The following is a 10,025-nucleotide window of genomic DNA, read 5'->3' as shown; positions in this document are numbered from 1 at the left end:
TAATGTAACACTTAATCAGTGTTGGAGGTAATGAGATAATTAAGTGATTGAACAATGATTTTGTATTAGTGAAGAACACCTGCTGTTAACAAGCATAATCACTGAAGGAAAGAAAAACACAAGAACTACTTCCAGCCACAGCCTTAATTGGACGAAATCAACTGAAGATAAAATACATTACATCTCTCAAGATCTGATTAAACAACTCCACAAACAACATTAGCTTCACTTATTACTAACCAGTAGAGGTGGGCAGATCGATACTAATATCGATAATATTGATACCAACGTTGGTATCGGTATTGATTGATACCAACGTGAAAATATCGATACTTAAGTTTCAGTTTCTCTCGTTTTGCGACCTGGCCGTGTTTGTCAAAATGCAGCTGCTGTCGTCGAGCAGAGCAAGCTCTCAAGAGTGCTGCTCGTGCTCGACACTGCTCTCCTCCCCCTCTCCTGTGTTGTACCGTCACGTGACTCACCACTAGCGCTACCACCAGCAGTCAGCCGCGCGCGCCGCTCAGCCGCGCATTTCTAACAGCAGTCAGTCAGAGGCGGAGAATGGCAGCAGAGAGAAAGAGGAGCGTTGTATGTAAAACTTTGTGACTTTGTTTATTTAAGAAACATTTTTTGTTAACATGCTACTTGAAAAGAGAATTTGTTTTTACATTTTTTATATTTGTGAAGTAATCATTTTGTAACTTTGTTTATTTAAATAAAACAGAAGTAACCAAAAGTTGTTTCTGAACAAAAGCTTTTGTAGTACTGATTAATAACCCAAAATGCAAATCACAAAAACAAATTAAAAGTCATGAAAATTCATTTAGATTTAGGTGGAAGACGCATCCACCTTAATTATTAAAAAGTATCGATATTGGTATCGGTATCGGCGATACTGGCCCTGTATTTACTTGGTATCGGATCGATACCAAATCTAGCGGTATCGCACACCTCTACTAACCAGACTGACTTTATTTCTGTCAGACATCTACAGAAGTTCATATTAAGAATTCAATGTTACTATTACTTTCAAATAAGTAATCAACATCTAAGCCTCTTCTTAATTTTTAATACAAACTTCTGCCACAGCAAGAATAATTTTTAAATACATTCTAGGGGAAGAAAGCTTAGACGCACACAGATATCAAGAATCAACATATGAATCTCAACAATGGTGGCATATTTAATGCTGCAATGCATGCTGGGAGCCATGAGTTTAATACTGTGGTGGCTTAGTAGGGTTGGAGCTAAACTCTGCAGGACATCAGCTCTCTAGGACCGAACTTACCTACCCCTGTTACCTACCCAGCCCCAGTTGTACCCCTAAAGGTACAATTATGTACTTTATTTTCTGAGAGTGTAGGAGGCCATGATTGGTAAGGGCCAAAGGAGGGAATTTGGCCAGGACACCGCGGTTATACCTAGTGGTGTCAACAATAATCGATTCGGCGATGCATCGCAATGCGGGGCATGCACGATTCAGCATCGATGCGGCAAAGTGCCATAATCGATTATGTCACCGTTTATTTTCTGGCCTTGAGTTGGACAATAAAGTTGAGAAGTTTCAATTACTTCCGGGGTCATAACAACAACAACAATCAAGATGGCTGAGGCGGAGGGAGATGACTGCAATAGACGGGTAATTAAAAATGCCCCCAAAGCTTGGAAAGCGGACATCTGGGCACATTTCGGATTCCGGCTTCACACCGCACGCGTGGGCAGGGGAGAAGCGGTGCGTACGGAGAGCAGGAGCCGCGTGCCTCCGTTGTGGATTCACACTGGCAGCGTTTGTCTCATGCAGCTGAACCGCGGCTCGTATATTGCAAATACAGACGAATATTGTCCATTATGTCACATTTTCCGGTCTTCTCCTCCGAACCCCGTCTGTGTCGTGCTTTGATTTATGATGGGCAGCATATATCTGCTGCAAATGCGACCGTGTTCCCCTCTGTCTCATACACACATGCATATAACTTGTTGTATACAGGCCCGTCGGAACAAGGCAGGCAAACCAAGCAATTGCTTGGGGCCCCGAGCTGGCCTGGGGCCCCAAGACAACGACAGGTTAAGAATAAAATGCAACGACAAACTTTGTGGGCGCCCCTTTGATAGTCAATGCAGTAAAGTGCAATGACACTGTTATCGGAAACCCCCTTAAGGGGCCCCTCTCAGTAGTCGCTGACAGCAGCCAGCCAACCACGCGATCTCTGCTGCCGGCAAAATACAAAACCTCCTCTGCAGTCATCATGAAGCGAAATTATGCTTCAGGAAGCCAGAAAAGAAAAAAGAGAAATGAAGAGAAGGATAAGAAAAAAACAAGATAGTGGTAAGTGATAAATGACACTGGATAAAATAGCTCTACTTGTCTTGTACAAAAATGGTGTAATTTTGCAGCAGGTAGGCTAGCAAAAATATGTTTATGTTAGCTAACTTACCTGCCTGACAAATGCTGCTTGTAACGAACAGTTAGTGCAACTTTTTTTTCGAACGGACGGAATATGTTTACATACTGTAATATGTTTTTTAACGGGATAAGGAAGACGCAGATCTTTTCCAGAATCACTGTTTATCGTATTTAATGACATTGCTATATCTTTGTATGAACTGATGATAATCTGCATTGTTAAAAACGCTATATAAATAAAGTTGACTTGACTTTGTAATAGGTTTTGATGAAAGTGGCATAGCATGCTATACTAACTATTATTTATGCTATGCATAAATAACCTGGAATAGTTCATATAGCAGTCTATATTAACTATTATTATAAACATTATTTAACCAGAAAGAGGCAGAGGAACATTATTTTTTCATAGCTATCTTAATGTGCTAGTGTCGGGATATATACAGTAGTGACAGTTTATGCAAATATGACATTATTTTTATAAGTTACCAATGGATCTTGAACAGTTACTTTATTCTGTGTGGCAATTTTTTCACTGTTACATTTTGAAGTACAGTATCAGGACAACCCACATGTTTTACTGGTACTGTTTATTAACTATTTAACAAGGTATTATAGTAATCTGTTGCAACTTTATAATAACCATCCAGATAATGTTTATAGATAGTTTAAAAACCAACTAGTAACCCTTAACTAAGTGTTAGGAATATCTGGTCCGTCTATCTATGTAATGTTTATAAATGTTTTAAAAATGGTTTCTTAAAGCTACACTGTGTAACTTTTTTAGTTTATTCTTAGCTAAAAACACTTAGTTCTTTCAAAAATATATGTCCTCATTAATGTATATTTACTTCTTTCAAGTAATAAAGTATTCTCGTAAGTTTATAATATGCCATTGAAAATACATACGGGTAAGGGGTTCGAATGCGGGTCGCCATGTTGCCCCTCCATCTTGAAAGTACATTAGCCAAAGAGGGACATACCCGTAAATTCAAGCTTCGCCTTTCGCGTTTTAATACTCAATGGCACCGTGTCGAATGTGGACGAGGTCGAACTGGAAGCCATATTTATCTTGGACTAAATCAGCCACCGTAGGAGTTAAAACGAATTTCGGAATTGAGAGGAAGAGAGACTAATATTCACTGGATGGTAGGGATGAAACGATTACCGGTTTCACGGTAAACCACGATAAAATTTAGTGACGGTTAGTAATATCGTATAAAATTTAATTATCATTAAAACCGCGTGTGATTATCACGATTGTGAAAACTCGCGGTAAATCTTGTCCAGTCAGCGTCAGTCTGACGCAGCGACACCGCTGTTTTCTGAATGAGAAGAAATGGCAGAAGGCAGTGACAGCACTCGGGGGATTGTTCAGCATCTAAAAGGACCAAATCTGAGGTGTGGTCATATTTTGGCTTTTACAAAAGTCCTGAGGGAAACTTAATCGAAGATGGTCACCCTGTCTGCAGAACATGCCAGAAGAAAGTCACTGTAATAGGGTGAACACTTCAAAACTACGAACGCAAGGCAAGTGGACTTTGACCTCAATACCAAAACTACGTCTGGGAAATAATAACGTGAAGCGAACGAACAAATTCAGACAAGACTAGGATGACATTAAGGGATAATAATCAGGGCTTGACATTAACAACCGCCATTTGCGGGTGTAACGTTATTTCGGCTGCACACTAGCCACTCTGGCTGTTGAACTTATTACTGCTTTATACTACTTATCTGTTATAATCGCGTTGCACATTATAACCACTCGCACGTGTTGCTATTGAGTTTATGAATGCAATGTCTCATAATCAGAGGCGTTCAGATTAGCCAGTTTTGTTCAGAGCGCGCGCCGCTCTCACTCGCTGAAATATTCACTCAAAGCAGAGATAAATGTGCGATGTACACAAGAGATTCATTCATCATACAGTGGTTGACTGTTTTTGTTCTATTTCAGCACCGAAAATAGTTTCAAACAAACACAGCAGAACCAAAGCGCATCTGATATGACTGGAGTAACGCTGGCGAATTTAGGGACCATCTCTAAAGTTACATACAACATTGGTAACGTTATACACGTTTCTGACTTCAATAGCATTTGAAGAGAATGACAGTCATAAAACTGACTGTAAAGTGTTCATCTAGGTGTCGGGTATGATGCACACATTTTGATATTTAAAATAATCTGTCAAATCATATGGAAATATGGATATGCATTATTTCACTAGGATACTGTTTGGGCTCTTACACAAAATATGCTAGATTTAAATGCATCATTGCTGAACACTGATGAGAATATTGCTTGAGAATATATTTACAGAGATAACATTAGAGATTATATTTACAACAAATTATTATTATTTATGCATTATGTGTTGCTATTGACGACGGCCATTAAGTAAATAAATCCCACAGAATCTAGCTTAAAAAAGTGCATAGAGCTGCTTTAGTTATTTGTTGTTTGTTGAATTTCAAATATAAAACTTGTTGAAATGTTTTAAGTGTGTGCATCTGTTCTTTTTGAACACTTTCATCTCGTTTGAACAAACCCGTGATAATATTGATAACCGTGATAATTTGGGTCACTATAATCGTGATGTTAAATTTCCATACCGTTTCATCCCTACTGGATGGTCATATACCCTTTAACCGCTAGATGGGGGAAAATATCACACAGTGTAGCTTTAAAGGTTTACAAACATTTTTTTAATGGTTCAATGGTGTTTTTTTGCAAATGTTTAATTGTTGAAAATGTTCAAATTTTATGCACAGTATATGCAACAACAGTATTTGCAATGTATACCTTTTTTATTTATATAAAGTGTGGGTGAACTTAAACTGTATGGCATATGCTGTGGTTCCTGTCGGCTTTGCGTGCATGCGTGCGGGGGGTGTTATTGGGGGGGCCTCCATGTCCATTTTGCTTGGGGCCCCCAAATTCCTTCAAACGGCCCTGGTTGTATATAAGTAGTTCACATGATAAATGTAACATTAAAGTGAATATATGCTTCTAGTTTTAATCATTTAAACAGGCTTTTGAAGTTTGGGCAAAAACTTCTAGCAGTGTTGTGTTTATTTTATTTTTTTACTGCTGGAAAAAGTTGGCTGTTATTATTGCTTTATTTAATTTCAAATGGTTCTAAAGCAGAGAGAAGAGAAACATTTCTCATTCAAAGCACTGAAAGCAATGATTTATGTTTTCTTTTTCAGGTTTGAAAATGCCATATCCAATACCCTGTACCATAAAATTTTATTTTATTTAATGACATTTATGTCAAAGATACAGGAGAGTGATAATACACACATAGCAGCCAATAAAATCTGTTGTTCAATATCTGACTGCTTGTATTGTCTCATGACTGATTTGCCTTGTTGTGTGCAGTAGAATTTTGATGCATCGCAATGCATCGTAGAATCTAATTGAATCGAATCATTATCTGGTGAATCGTAATCGAATCGAATTGTGAGGGCAGTGCCAATGCACACCCCTAGTTATACCCCTACTCTTTTACGAGAAGTGCCATGGGATTTTTAATGACCGCAGAGAGTCAGGTCCTCGGTTTAACGTCTCATCCGAAGGACGGAGTTTGAAATCTTGATTGCACTGGGCAGGTAGCTAGTATTAATTTATAAACTACAACAAAATAAAGATATTATAAAAACTTGTTTTGAAAGTTTTATCAAATCACCAAAGAATGGTTTTGGTTTACTCAAAAAAGTTTCAGAATAATACAAAGACAATAATTCAAAAAGGCAAAAAATAACAGAAAAATGTGTAAGTCTAACCCTGATAAACAGTGAACAAAGCTTTTTATACTCGAACATATTGGGGCATGGCCTTAAAGGGATAGTTCACCCAAAAATGAACAAACATTACAAACATTCTTCAAAATATCTTCTTTTGTGTTCAGCTGAACAAAGAAACTCATGCAGGTTTGGAACAACTTGAGGGTGAGTAAATTATGACAGAATTTGAATTTTTGGGTGAACTATGCCTTTAAGAAGCTATGGCTGTCATTATAATGCAGCAATTCATTATGTTACGACCCTGGTCTAGGTCAGGTAAGATACTGGCCTTGGACTGTACACAGCAAAAACTCCAGTGTTAAATGAACTCTCCTGGGAGTATATGTGAGACCACACTCAAGAGTGTTAAAGTGTTAAAATAAGAGTGTTAAAGTAACACTGAAGCAGTGTTAAAGTTAATGAGATAATTAAGTGATTAATTGAGTGATGATTGGCCATTAGTGACGAACACCTGATTATAACAAGCAGAATCGCTAAAGGAGAACACCACAATTATTAAGTCACCATTATGGTGATAAGTGTTTGATTTAGTTTGGAATCTGACCCTTGACATATAACACATTAGATTGTTTTGCTTTAACAGCCAGACAAGCAAAGAGTAAAAGTTGATCAGATGGTGTTATTTTTTGACATAGTCATCAATTGAGCTGAATTGTTGATTATATCCTTATATATTGAGTTACGTATAGATTCCAAGAGAGAAAATTAAGCATGTTCAACTTATTCCTAAGGTTTTCTTAAAAGTTGTTCTGATGATTAAAAGACCAAAAAAAAAAAAAAAAAAAATTTCACAGGCAAGAATCCGCCTGAGAATCTCAACAGTGGTGACCATCAAAAAGCATGTTGCAGTGCATTCTGGGAGTCATCATTCATTGCTGCATGAATAAATTACGAGCTATTTGTCACCACTGTTGAGATTCCTACTCTAAATCTTGATGTGCAAGGAAGGATCCGTGCTAGGCCCTCTGCTATTCTCAATATATATGTTGCCACTTGGTAATATTATAAGAAAACATGGAATTAATTTCCACTGTTATGCTGATGACTCTCAATTATATATTTCATCACGACCAGATGAAAACGCTAAATTATCTAAACTGACAGCGTGTGTTGAAGATATTAAATACTGGATGACGTGTAATTTTCTGCTATTAAATTCAGATAAAACGGAGGTATTACTTATTAGTCAAAAAAACTGCCCACAAAACCTCTCACAATACAAATTTAATGTCCTGTCACTTTATCCACTACAGTAAAAGACCTGGGTGTTATATTAGACCGCAACTTGTCTTTCGAAAATCATATTTCATATGTTACAAGAACGGCATTTTTCCACCTTAGAAACATTGCTAAGCTACGTAACATGCTATCTATCTCTGATGCAGAAAAGTTAGTTCATGCATTCATGACCTCGAGACTAGATTACTGTAATGCTTTATTAGCTGGTTGTCCTGCATCATCAATAAACAAGCTACAGTTAGTCCAAAACGCAGCTGCTAGAGTTCTTACTAGGTCAAGAAAATATGATCATATAACACCAATTTTATCATCTCTAAACTGGTTACCTATTAAGTTCCGTATCAATTACAAAGTATTGCTACTGACCTATAAAGCCCTAAATGGGTTAGCTCCAGTGTATTTAACTGATCTTTTATCGCCCTACAATCCATCGCGCTCTTTAAGATCACTAAACGCGAGGCTTCTGGTCATTCCTAGGATATCTAAGTCCACTAAAGGAGGAAGGGCATTTTCACATTTAGCTCCTAAACTCTGGAATAGTCTTCCTGATATTGTTTGAGGTTCAGACTCGCTGTCCCAGTTTAAAACTAGATTAAAGACGCATCTCTTTAGCCAAGCATTCACAATATAATTACCTTTTATACTACAGTTAAATCGGATCAAAAGCATTAATATTCTGAACAGCAGCTATACTAATTATTTCCCATCTGCTTTTCTGTTGTTATCTCGGGACACTAGTCCCGAGGTAACTAGTTCGTCAGCTCCAGTTTGTATCCAGCCTCTCATGGAGACTTCAGATGCCCCTGTGATGAGACGACTGGACGCCTGTGAAGAGACGACTCAACGCCAGCGTTGTTATGGCCTAAAATAATACATGATTGATTAACTTATTCTAACATTTTTCTTTAACATTCTCTTTCTAACATTTTTCAATGTACATTTATGAAATGCACTTTCTGTAAAGCTGCTTTGAAACAATGTGTATTGTGAAAAGCGCTATACAAATAAATTTGAATTGAATTGAATTGAATTGAATTGAATTTGCGTGTGCCTAAACAGATTTTTATTTTTTTATTTTTTTTATCAGAACAACTTTTAAGAAATCCTTAGAATTATATTGAAAATGCTGGATCTTATGTTATAATCAACAAGATAAACCCAATTCAGAGACTAGGCTCTAAATGAGGTTAGTGATTCAGGTCAAATAATGACGATGTCAAAACATAACCAACATCAAGCAATCAGCTTTTGTCATTGCTTGTCTGGCTGTTACAACTCAGTTACAGCACCAAAAAAATATATAATATCAAAAAGTCAAGGGTCAAGATCAAAAGTAAAGCTGTTAGTAGTAAAACACTGTTCATCATAATGGTAATTTAGATTTTTCTCATTTGGTGATTCTGCTTGTTAACATCAGGTATCTTCAATAATGACCAATCATCACTCAATTAATCACTTAATTATCTCATTAACTTTAACACTGCTTCAGTGTTACTTTAACACTGTTATTTTAACACTTTAACACTCTTGAGTGTGGTCTCACATATACTCCCAGGAGAGTTAATTTAACTCTGGAGTTTTTGCTGTGTAGCAATCATAATATTTTTAAAGGTTACCACGAGTTTGCAAAAAGCACACATACATTTATTTAATCTTTCTTTGCAATGGACACTTGAAGGCTTAGAAACCTTTGTTAAAACCACATCTCACTTCATACAGCTGACAGTCTTTTTGACCTTCCTTTTTTTCGTAGCCCTGAGTTTAACACCAGGGCAAAACAGTTATTAACATGCTACGCCCAGTGACACCTCTAAACAAGAAAAATATAAAACCACAAACACATATATGCAATCTTTGTTGAAAGAATTATACTATGTTTCAAGAAATTCAAATTGGCTTTCTAGCATAAATCTTCTAACATCACCCAATGCTCATTATAACAATGCTTTTTGGATTTGCCTGGCGTGGTCTTTCTGGAGTTATTCAACTAAAAAAATGCAGCCATATCACCCTGTAGCCCAAGACTGGTTTCCCACTGAAGCTAAGCAGGGCTGAGTCTGGTTAGTACCTGGATGGGAGACCAAATTGGGAAAACTAGGTAGCTGCTGGTAGAGGTGTTAGTGAGGCCAGCAGGGGGCACTCATCCTGTGGTCTGTGTGGGCCCTAACACCCCAGTATAGTGATGGGGACACTATACTGTAACAAGCACCGTCCTTCGGATGAGACGTTAAACCGAGGTCCAGACTCTCTGTGGTCATTAAAAATCCCAGGATGTCCTTCGATAAAGAGTAGGGGTGTAACCCCGGCAACCTGGCCAAAAAAATGTGCCCATTGGCCCCTGTCCATCATGGCCTCCTAATCATCCCCATATATATATACGATTGGTATCATCCCTCAGTCTCCTCTCCACCAATCAGCTGGTGTGTGGTGGGCGTACTGGCACAATATGGCTGCCGTCGCATCATCCAGGTGGTGCTGCACATTGGTGGTGGTTGAGGAGATTCCCCCCTTCTATGTAAAAGCGCTTTGAGTGAGTGCCTAGAAAAGCGCTATATAAATGTAATTAATTATTATT

The 10,025-nt window shown here is 37.8% G+C and overlaps 1 protein-coding gene across 1 annotated transcript in view; it reads left to right on the top strand.

The window, feature by feature from the left end:
* LOC307123536 (adhesion G protein-coupled receptor E5-like) overlaps window positions 1-10,025 on the top strand; it is a 224,242-nt gene that overhangs the window by 105,710 nt on the left and 108,507 nt on the right. The window lies entirely within an intron of this gene.

This window comes from Gobio gobio (assembly GCF_949357685.1).
Source record: "Gobio gobio genome assembly, chromosome: 3".
Classification (NCBI taxonomy): Eukaryota; Metazoa; Chordata; class Actinopteri; order Cypriniformes; family Gobionidae; genus Gobio; species Gobio gobio.
Note: the sequence above shows the minus strand (reverse complement) of the source record. Positions and strands in the feature narration are given on the sequence as shown.